This window comes from Mastigoproctus giganteus, chromosome 8 (assembly GCF_048544385.1).
Source record: "Mastigoproctus giganteus isolate SK-2022 chromosome 8, ASM4854438v1, whole genome shotgun sequence".
In the NCBI taxonomy this organism is placed as follows: Eukaryota; Metazoa; Arthropoda; class Arachnida; order Uropygi; family Thelyphonidae; genus Mastigoproctus; species Mastigoproctus giganteus.
This window is the reverse complement of record NC_143582.1, coordinates 194,423,038-194,435,373: the sequence shown is the minus strand read 5'-3', so window position 1 is coordinate 194,435,373 and position 12,336 is coordinate 194,423,038.

Sequence of the window (12,336 nt, the reverse complement as noted above, 5' to 3'; positions counted from 1 at the left end):
ATTGACAATACACCATGAGCTACTCTTGCAGCTCGTCTGCACTGCTCAGAGAACTTCATATCTGCCTGCACAACCACCCCCAAGTCCCTCTCATTCTCTACCACTGTCAGTGTAGTACCACAGAGTTGATACGCTGCTCTGGGGTTGCTGTTTCCCATATGTAGTACTTTACATTTGTCAATGTTAAACTTCATTTGCCACCTCGAAGCCCATCTGCTCAACCTTTCCAAATCCTGTTGCAGCAGCATAGTGTCAGTAGTGTCCTTGACAACCCTGCCAACCTTCGTATCGTCTGCAAACTTGGACATTAAGCCTGATATACCATCATCAATATCATTTATAAATACAGAAAACAATAAAGGCCCCAATACTGAACCCTGAGGGACTCCACTAATAACATTAGTCCACGATGAGCAGTGTCCATTGATTACCACTCTCTGTCTTCTGCCCCTCAACCACCCCTTTATCCATAGCAGCAACTTGCCTCCAATGCCACACTGCTCCAATTTGTGCAGCAGTCTTCCATGTGCAACAGTATCAAAAGCCTTTCTAAGATCCAAGTATATAATATCAAGGTTATTCCCTGCATCCAGTTCTTTTGTGACTGCATCATAGTATCCAATCAAATTGGTCAGGCAAGACTTCCCCTTAACAAAACCATGCTGTGTCCTAGCTATAACTGAAGTCTTGTCTAGATGATCCTGCAGCGCTTCTTTCACCAGTGCCTCCATTAATTTTCCGGGAACAGAAGTTAAACTCACAGGTCTATAATTACTTGTGTCAGCCTTTGATCCCCCTTTGTGAATTGGGGTCACATTTGCACATCTCCAGTCAATGGGTACCTCCCCTGAGTCCAAGGAAGCTCTCATAATTATGGCTAAGGGTTTGCTTACCTCCTTTGCTGCCTCCTTTAATATAACTGGATAGATCCCATCCACCCCAGGTGCCTTTCTTGTGTTTATCTTCAACAATTTCTCCTCCACTTTGCTCTGAGTTATTACAAGATTCTCTAGCTTACTGCTAGAATTGAATACACCTCTGGCATTCCCCTCGCTGAATAACTCCTCATGTGTGAATGTCGATGCAAAATATTCATTTAGTTTGTTAGCTACCCGAGCAGGGTCATCAACAGTTGACCCATCGATCTCAAGTGGACCAATCTGATTCATCCCCTTCCTTCTAGAGTTTACATAAGTAAAGAACTCTTTGCTGTTTTTCTTCGCATCCCTTGCCAAGGATCTCTCGTAATCTGCCTTCGCCTGCCTAACCTCCTTTGTAACTTGGTTACAGATCAACTTGTATCTATCATTGGCGTCCGTGTCACGTGTTAATTTGTATGTATCCCATGCATTTTTCTTCTCTGCCATATGCCTCATTAGTTCATCTGACAACCATTTAGGCCTAAACCTTGAACAATATTTCTTAGTTGGTATGTAAAGCCTAGTAGCTTCCACGATAAGTTCTTTGAATGCTTCCCATTTTGAATTTGCTGTTGGCAATATCATCAGTTGATCCCACTGTATAGAATTTAAATACTGTCTCAGTCCATTGTAGTCGCCTTTACGAAAGCAATACCCCTTCCCTTTACCCCTAATGGTAGTTACCTCTTTGAGTAACTCCCACTTCAGCACACTGTGATCACTGCCACCAAGTGGTTCATTTATCTGCAGATTCTTAATGCATGAAGAATCACTACTGATAATCAAATCAAGAGTATTACTCCCTCTAGTTGCCTCCCGAACATGCTGATGTTGTTGATCTTTTATGTATAACTGTATGGAGGTACCCAGGTCTGTATCCAAAGCAATGCTGGGTAATTGCTGACCAAACACCTTGCCCTGCAAATAGCTTCAACTTCTCGAATATCCGGTACCAATTTCTTAAATGCTAACTTCCAAGTAATTCTGCAGTGGGGCAAAGATAACGTAGTTGATTTCAATCCTTCTAAAACTCAGTTCTCTCTCCCTCTCTCTGTTATATCTGACAAAAAGGATTCCTCTGCTCCTATGCTTATCTTCGATGACACTGATTTCCAGACAAGGTCATATATCTCTACAGGTTACTCTGACTTCTAATCTGTCTTGGTATAAGCACATTAAAAATGTTGCTTCCTCTGCATCTAAAAAACTAGATTATCTCTTTCGCTCTCGGCGTTACTTTTCTTTCAAACAGCTTTTCACTCTGTACAAATCGCAAATCCCCCCCTACCAGAATATCATTCCCACATTCTCAAGCTTCTAGATTACATTCAAAAGATAGTAGTTAGGTTAATTAATAGTGTCTCCATTTCTAATAGTGTCTCCACTCGGTCTTATTGACTTTCTGTTTCCGCTGCCTTTTCTATAGATATTTCCATGGGCACTCTTCTTCTGAACTGGCTTCTATAATTTCCGCTCTCTCTTCCATACCAGACCGAACAAGTGCCGTAACCAGTTAACATCCATTTACTGTCCAACTTCAAACTCACAGAACCAACTTTTCTTCTTCATCATTTATTCATTCAATTTCTGTTTTCTGGAACAACTTTCTTTCATACGTATTTTCAAAAAATTTCAATCTACAGAAATTAAGTCCAATATCAACATATACCTTCTTTCGTCTTTTCAACTTTCAACCCATGCACAGTAAGGTGTATTTAGTGTCAGACGGCACCAGGGGTTTCCCCCATCTCCGCGTTGCTTTCATTGTGGGTGTACCAGTTTGCTGGAAATGCCAGAGGTTTAAAAGTGTATGGATATCCCCATGCACAGTATAAACTATAGGTTCTAATATTTCCCGTGTTTGGGGTTTTCATTAAAAAAAAAAAAAAAAAAGCAAGCCCAATTCTGAAAGATGCCGACCTTGTCATAACCCCCATATCCTCTTCACTTCACTGCGAGTACAATACACTAGGGTAGATGACGTTCTCCAAGCACCCATCTGATCGGAAGACAGTGTAATATAACTCCTCATCTATAGGACCAGTTTTTGCTGTTCTATGATCCAAGAATGATGTACTAGGCATCACTGCAAGCCTCTGGTGTTCGTTGGTGTGATTTGGGCTTGTGAGCAGCAGCTCTACAATGAAATGCGGTTAACTTCCTACAGGCCTTGGATGCACTCCTGGAAACTCTTATGGGCATCAGGACCTTCAATGTTAGTTTTCTTTGACCACTTTCTTCAGATATTAGATATTCCGTGAAACTCCATAAGCATTTTACTGCAATTCATTCATTTGTGATTTACCTATTCCTTGCCACTTGTTGCTTTGCAAACATCAAGTTCACTGCAATGTTTCCTAATACTTTTGGTAAGTTAGTATAGCTAATAAATCATAAAGAAATTGATAATTATTAAAAATGAAATCTGTTAGTTGAGTTGAAATAGTTAATTAAGCTATGAAATGCAGCTAAATTTAAGTTTTTCCTCCTCTCAATACTTGACACCCCCACTTATACAGTAATTCTACAATCTGAAATTAAAAAAAATCAGAAGTAGTAATCCTGATACAATTAAAAGGCAACTATCAATTAGCAGTGCAGTGTCAAATAATTTCAGAAATCAATCATTTGACCCTGCATTTTCATACTTCACAGGAGGTGAAGTATTCATTTAAGTCCCAGCTGTTTTCATTTTGAAGAGACAGAATAATCTCTATACAAGTTCCATCATCCGTCAAACGTATCTCACCTCCTCCTCTCGCCTATTAAAATTTACTTTGGACGGACGCTATTTGGCATCTCGTCCACCGGTTTGAGACTCATTTTAATTATTGCAAGAACAACCTATTTATTTTGAGTAAACCAAGCTTAATAATGAAAATGAACAAAGCTCAAGATAGTAAATGAAGTTGCTTGTGTTTCTCATCGTCCGCAAAGAAATGTCGTTTACCTTTTATGGGATACAAAAAAGCGAGAGACCGAGTGGAGAAAAAAGAAAGTAAATGATGCTACCAGAATATGGAGTTAGGAGGTAAATTAAGAGGAGGGAAGTATCCCATTAAAATGCGCTAATTTGTCATTGACTGGAGAAGTAATTATCCCACAGTGTGCATACTGCAGTCTCCCACACTTTAATAAGAGGCTTAAGTGAGATTTTGTGTAACAGACTTGAGGAATGGGCTGGAAAGAAGTATATTAGGACTTGTTCACAATAAATTAAAAATTCTCAGTTCTTAGACGAAATAGTGATAAATTTCTAATTACTACACTTTGTATTTCTTGGAAGAAAAAAAAAATAAATAATGATGAACAATGCAAATGGGACTCCAGAAGAGTATTATGAGACTATAAATTTTAGGTTGTTTGTTGGGTAACAGAAAACCCCATTTCTGGACCGAAAGCAGTTTTAATAAAAGAATACTCCTAATTTTTTAATGAATTGCACTATGGCGCCATCTACTGTACTAAAACGTTACCACATTTGTTTTATCAATATTAATATTTGGATAAATACAATTTTTGAAAGGCATTATGTAAATCGATTATTATTATTCATTTTTGGAAAATGAATAATAATAATAAAAATTCAAGTACAGTGTATAGGGTGTAGAAATTATATATGGTAAATGTAAAGTCGACTAAACTTTTTTTTAAGTTACTAATTATTCGATATATAAAACTTACAAATTAATGCTGGCACATTCTGATATTACTGGTAAATCTTCCCGAAACAGAGACATCTATCGGAAAGTACCTGAATTATTTAATCTTAAATCTTTTGTTTTGTTTTTAACCGCCGTAATTATCTGAAGTTGAAACAGAAAATCACCAGCTTAATGATCCCGAAGTATTTACAAGTTTCAAAGAGATGGTTGTGGGCCAACCTTGTCGTTTATCGCCTATCTTCATCTCCAAGAAAACTTTAACATAATCCCACCTTATCTTATCCCTCACGATTTTCGCGATGCTTATCTACAAATGTTTTGGCAAACGATCAGTTAATGTAGACTTGGATAGCAAAGCAGCGAACCAGAGAAACAAACAAACTGCAAGTTCATTTAAAGATCACCATGGCGAACCATCAAGAGGTCCACTTATTACATTAATTGATCAAAGACAAACGTTTTCCAAAGGGGTTGGGGATTTCCTTTGTCAGTCCATACGTCAACACCACCAAAATAATCGTCGGTAGCCTATAATTTATTGCGAAACAAATGATGTCAAACTTGTTACAAAATCGAGTTTCATTTGCACGGCAGTGATGATCGGGGGTGTGTTTGATGATAAGCAGGCGTTCTTTCCATGTCATAAGCTGAGTGAGAAAGATGACATGCTCAGTTAAGTGCCGACAACAATGATATGTTTAACGATCTGTTGAGCATTATCTCCCACACTATTACCTAACATCACTATGTACTACACCAGAGAACCTCTACATGAACAACTTCCCGCCCTTACTCTTTGAGGTGAGTTGCGGAAATTAAAGACTACATTGACCGCCTCTTCAACAAAAGTATATCCAGTACTGACCAAAAGAATTTTAGTGTGGAGAATCCTTGTAGAGATTCGCACATTTTTATGTGCGAATCTCCACAAGGCCCTAAATGTTTTAACTAATTCAGTATTTGAACTTCAATATAAAATATGGCATTATTATATTAATTCCATGGGCATAGCAAGGCTTGCTGTTTCTATGGTAACCGGGCCGAAAGTCATACAGTATACGCAACTGTACAATGCAGGTTGGTTCCAAGAAAATCCCAAAGGAAATTATCTAGAAATTTCGTTATTCAATATAAATATAAAACAAGGCACAATTGCTATCACGAAATCTCTCCCCCTAAAAATATCCATCCCGTTTCCACGGAGCTTGTAAACAACGTGACAATCGAAAATTATAATGGCACAGGAAGGAGTTTTATTAGATTGTAAGAGGAGAAGGGGAACTGCATATAAAATATAGATTGTAAGTTCAATCTATTTTAAAAGCATTTTAAACATTTAAAAGGAGATTGAAAGCTTATGCGGGTTAGCACAAGCTGCTCCAATCAATGTTCGAGCTTTCTCGTCCCTTTCATATTTCACTCATTAACATGGGATAAGAGAAAGTGGCGCGTGTGTGTGTTAAGAGCCAAAGCAACTAAGGCTGGGAGGTAGCAGTATACGAGGGGGTGTCAGAAAGTTCGTAGCCTGACCTAGATAAAACATCAGTAGGTAGATTTCGTTTTGAATATAAGTTGTCTACATATTCAGTAACTAACATGTGAAATTTCATTCCCGTTGGTACACCACAGGTGGAGCTCGGAATCTGAGGAAGGACGCTATGGTTGACGAAGTGGAATATCCAGCAGTGATCAAGTTCCTGCATTTGCAGGGCAAGAAAGCTCAGGAAATTGACGAAGAAATGAAAGCTGTGTATGGGCAGAATTGTCCATCCTATGATACTATAAAAAAAAAAAAATGGAAATGGGAGTGCCAGTGCAGTCATTCAAGTGAATTTGACGAGCCAAGAGAAGGAAGGCCATCAGCATCCACAAACAGTTGCAAAGGTTGAGCAGCCGGTGCTGAGGGACAATTCATTTCATCTCAAATGTAGTGGGAATAAGTTATGGATCTGCTCACAGCATTTTACATGACCATCTGCACACGTCTAAGGTCTCCGCACGACGGGTTCCAAGTTTGCTGACGCCTTGTCTTTGCAGAAGCAATGTCGAATGTACTGTTCTCACCAACTGTTAGATTTGTGTAATGCGGATGTTGAGAACTTTTTTGATCGGTTGGTGACAATGAAGAAACCATTGCGTGGACGCCGCTTTGATTCATCTCAGTAAGTCATCAATGAAGTGGAATCGTGGTTTCAGGCAACAAGTGCGGATTTCTATGATCAAGGCATTAAACAACTGACCCATAGATGGGAGAAATGTGTTACTATACACTGAGTGATCACCTATCTAATACTTCGTAGGTCCTCAGTACAGCAGCTATCCGACGTGGCATTGATTCAACAAGATGTCGGAAGCATTCGGGAGGTATGGCCAACCAAGCTGTGTGTAATGCGGTCAGCAATGGAGGTGATTGGTGTATCCAGACGCCTATGCCTTTCCATAGTGTCCCACAAGTGCTGTATGGGATTGATATCGGCGGAGTTCGGAGGCCAATCGATATGCTGGAAGTCAGAACTGTGTTCTTCAGACAATTCCTGCACAACAAGTGCCCGATGGCTCGACGCATTGTCATCTTGGAAGACACCATCGCCATTCGGGAAAAAGTGTAACATAGTGGGGTGTACAGTCAGCAAGCCGTTGACGATAGCGGAGACCACTGATACGTTGTTCCACATGCACCAGGGATACAAGTTCCTGCCAGTGAAACATGCCCCACACCATACAACTGCCTCCACCGGCCTGCACTTTTGATACCATGCATGATGTTGTTGATGCCAAATCCGTACACGACAATCCAAGGTGTGGAGTAAATAACGTGCTCATCTGACCAGCACACCTTCTTCCAGTCTTCTAACGTCTAACTTGAATGCTCTTTGCACCAGGCGAGTCTTTTACGCTGAACTTTGGTTAGGAGAGGATGCTGTAGGGGTCGTCTGCTGGTATTGCCCATACGTGCGACGCAGGTTATGTCAGATATTGTTCCGGGTTGGCCCATGTTATATTAGGTAGCCAATACAACATGGGCCAACAAGTGCTGCGCCTGTTCGAGTCGTCGGACACGGCGCTCACCTCTAACATCAACCTTATCGCCGACCTTTACCGTCGAGTCTTTGACCATTTTGACGCGTCCTGGTACACTTTAACTACGGCGGCTATCGAACCCCACCAGTTCACCCGTTTGGGAAATTGAGGCACCAGCTCGTCAAGCACCCACAATCTGTCCTTTATCAAAATCCGATAAATCCTTCTTTTTACCCATCACGCTCAGAATTTTACTACCTACTGAACCACTGACACCTTATCTACGCTACGTAGGTCGACTAACTCCACACTCTCGTACCTCGCATGGTAAACGGGTCGCATTCAGTTTTCATAGTGGTGGTCATAAATCAGTGATCACTCAGTGTACATAGAAAAGGGTTAAAGTTCCACCTTTCTAGGCCTATTATTTCTAGGTAAGGGTACGAACTTTTTGATATCCTCTCGTATTGTGTTTGTAAACTGCACGCATTCTGTTGTCCATTTGTCCGTTTGTTGGACTTCCAAACTTCTGGGAGGGAAAAAAACCATACAATCCACACCTCAGATCAACTAACAGCCACGCTTAGGAAAACGCCCATAAAATTCTTCTCGTAATTGATGGGATTCGAACCCAGGCCTTTAAAAATTAACCTGTTGTCTCCATTATAAAATGCTTTTTACATGTGACCAGCTATTGCCATCTTAATGAGTATTTTTCTCCTCCTTTCTTCTCTCTAATTCTACCAAAACGCACTAAAACACATAGTTTTGGTTGCTCTCCCAACTAATAAAAATATTTGATTGTGAATATTATTCTAAATGACTTCTGTATCAGTATAGTAGCTTAATCACTTGGCACCCATTTCAAAACGTCCGGGTTCGAGTGCTGTCTTACACCGGAGGAATTTGTGACGGCTCTTTCACTGAAGTTTGAGTTAGCAGTCTCAAGAGGTGCAGGGTTTCCCGTTTTTTCCTTGGGGGTTAGGTTAGCTATACAAACAGATGCAGAAGGCCAGGCTCATTATCGTTTTTAATTTTCAGAGATTTGGGTTCAATTGTTGTCGATGTCTGGAGTTCCTCCAGACATCAACGACAGTTGAACCCAAATTTAATTTTGAAGACAAGTTTTTCAAAGATTGGGATTTTACGCTTGTATATCGATGAGGTAATAAAACAGTTCCATACTTACATAGCTAAATTTAATTATAAATCAAAATTAGTTTCAGTTGAATACCGACAGGGAAAGCTATCTCAAACAGTTTACATCTACTTTAACAAATAAAACTTTATAATATATCGATTTTTCCCCCCAGTACACACACACACACTGAGCAAAAAAATTACGAATCTTTGTATTATGACAGTCACAGGCGGAAGAAATGCAAATATGCAAAGAAAACTGTGACGTGGGATGATTCCGTGTTGCCTCGTTCATTATAAAGCACTATTAGTAAATTAATAAGAGGAGTTTACCTCAATATAGTGCGTAGAACACTTCCGTATGATACCCTCCAGAAATTAAAACGAAAAAATCGACAACTTACCGGTACATGTACCGGTAAGTTGTCGATTTTTTTCGTTTTAATTTCTGGAGGGTATCATACGGAAGTGTTCTACGCACTATATTGAGGTAAACTCCTCTTATTAATTTACTAATATTATTTTCAACGTAGAACATATTGAATAGTACAGCTCTGATTCATACTGTCTAATTATAAAGCACTGCACAGGCTGTTCAACTGCAGTAATCTGAAGCCAGAATGGCGGAAACGCGCGATCTATCAGACCTTAGTCGGTTTGAGTTTTAATGGCGCATCAGCAGTTAGGGCTATAATGTGTCAAAACCCAATTAGACTTTGAAAAAGGTGTTAAAAAGGTGTTATTATAACACCTGCTAAATAGGTTTTATACATGTTTAGCAGGAGGCCACGATTCAAAAAAAAAAAGAATGACATTAGTGGTTCCTCAAATGCATCTATCTCAAAGGCGTAAATGTGGCATAAAAAACTTCAAGAGCGAATCCGTCGTATTTTACGGATTCGCTCTTGAAGTACGGGAAAATATGACATCCAATGTGTGACAAGTCACATCTGAATTCAACCAAGTGCGTTGAAAGCGTTGGTGCGTGCCGAGAGCGTCTTGAAACAATGGAAAAAAGTCATGTGGCCAGACGAATCATGATGCACTTTGTTTTGCATTGTGATGATAGACAGTGAGGTGAGAATCTCATGGATTCTTTTGTCAAAGGACCAAGGGATCATAGATGGCTGGTCGTTATGCAGAAAGAGCCATCTCACGAAGCTTCTATAGTCAATGTGTGGTCCCTTCTTTAGAGCCAGCAAGTTCTGAAACAAGTTGCCATGCAGTGAAGTCTCTGTGATGCTTGGTATTGTTGTAGGATTTTAGGTGCATTGGCAACTAAGGCCATACTGTACAATACATAATGTCTGTAAATTGCTTGTGTTCTATCCATTTGCTGTTTTGCAAGACGAAAAAGCCGAGTTTCTGGGAAAAAGTTAGAAATCTGAGTGCCATCAACGATGAGCACAGCAGCAGTAGAATCCTTTTTGTAAGAAATATGCAGGACAGTTTTTTAAGGACTGAAGTTGACTAAGTTTTCTTTACCTCATTGAAAAATTATCTGGAGATTGGTATTTAAGAGTTGTTGGTTGATAGATTTCTCCATTACTTTGGAAAGAGCAGAGGCAGGAGTGAGCTGCCCCGAGGTACCATTGGTGGACTTGCACCTGGGCAATCCAAGGGGTGCCTGAAAACCTGAAATTTACGTACACACACATATAAAAATTTTAAAGGGGACGCCAAATTGCGATTTGCACCTCATTCCCTAGGAACTCCCCTGAATAGAGGTAAGTGCAATGGAACGATAATTGAAAGGGAGCGATTTTTCATCCCTTTTAGAAACTGATTGGTTATGAGCAAATTTCTATGCAGACGATTGAATAAGAGTTATTATTAGCCATCTGGTGCAAGGAAGCCTGAGGCTTATGCTGCACCAGCCAAAACAAAATTCTGAGTTACCTTGAGACCAAGAAAAAGAAGAATGATGATATCCATCTCAGGACCCTGGGTGTGCCAAGCCCATACTCACCAGATGTGAGCCCCTGGGGTTGAATTCGATAATACCAGCTGAATAACATATGACACAAAACAGGAACACAAGTTTTGAGAACAAGTGGAGAAATATCGTCAGAATGTAAAGCTTTCTTGGGATCTAGATTGATAAAAATTCCTATATCTTACAAGTGTTTTGTTAGGTGCTTTCGACATGATAAGAAGTGGTTTACAAAGATTGTTGACAGAGGAGTTAGAATAAAACTAGGACGGTGTTAAGTCTTTAGCTGCTTATGCAATAGAACCAAGTTATAACCAAGGTGGAATTATTGATGGATAGAAACTGCCACCAATTGACTGATTAAGAACTGTTTTACATTTTTAAAAAACTTGTAATGAAAATTCCCAAACGCTAAAGGTATTAGTAATACCTTTAGTAAAGATAGTGGCGCTGCCTGTAGTGGCTGTGTTAAAATGAGCTCTGTTATATTAAAATTTGGTGGTTTAAGCATAAAAAATTGAAAATACATTTTACCATACAGAAGAGGTATAAATGATTCATTAGACATTTTATTTTTGTGTGGTAAATATTTAGGCGCTAAGATTAAAATAACAGCTTAAGAGTTAGAGCATTCGGAGAACACAGAAGCTTATGCCTCAGTTAATGTTATATGAAAGGATGTAAATTTGATATACAGGAACGAATATTTTAAAACGTAAGAAATGTATTCATTGGAGGTTAAGGCTGTGCAAATCAGCATGAAAATATGTTTATGGTAAGGAAACGCTGCATGTTTTATAAGCAAATTATTTTAAAATATATTCGACATAATTGGAAATATTGGACGACATAGAAGAAGGAAGTGTTGTTATTTGATTTTTAGGAGCATTAGCAAGTAAGGACATATTGCTCCAGGGATATGTGGTGGTCATTCCCTGACCTTTCTACATCCTCCGTGTTTGGTGGTCAAGGGCTGGAACCCCGGTCTCATCAAGAAGCGTGTGCTATGCACTGCTGCTCCTGCCCACCTGTTTACGGAGGGTGCCAGAAGGAAGAAGAGGGATAATAGCACCACCTTGTGAATAATATATATCCGTTTACATACATAGACCTCTGTAAACCAGTTGTAATCAGCCTTCTTCACTAAGCAGGGCTCTGTTGTCACCTTTCCTTTTCAAGAGCATCTCATGGAATGCATGATGATTCTTCCTATGATTAAAATCGACCCCTTTCAAAATCGGCCTTGTGATAGGCAATGGCATACCACCACATTATCTGATGCTAGAGACCATAACAAAACCAACTGCAAAAAATGCTGTTAAAGGAAGACTTGCAACTAGGTGGATGGGATCAGTGAACTTTACGGTGTGACATTTTGCGATGCCGCTCGTATAGCATATGATCGATTCAGTTGGAGGAATTTGTTGGCCACAACAGCACCTCAGGGAACTAGAAGAAAGATATTACCTATGGTACTAAGTACAGACTGAAAGTTGAGAAGACAGAAGACAATCATTGACATTAGACCTGAATTTCTGTAGATTGTAATTTTCAAGAACATGGTGAAGGAAGATTGTTCCAGAAAACGGATGTTGAAGGGAAGAAAAAGAAATTGGTTCTATGAGTTTGAAGTTGGACAGCAATGGATGCTGACTGG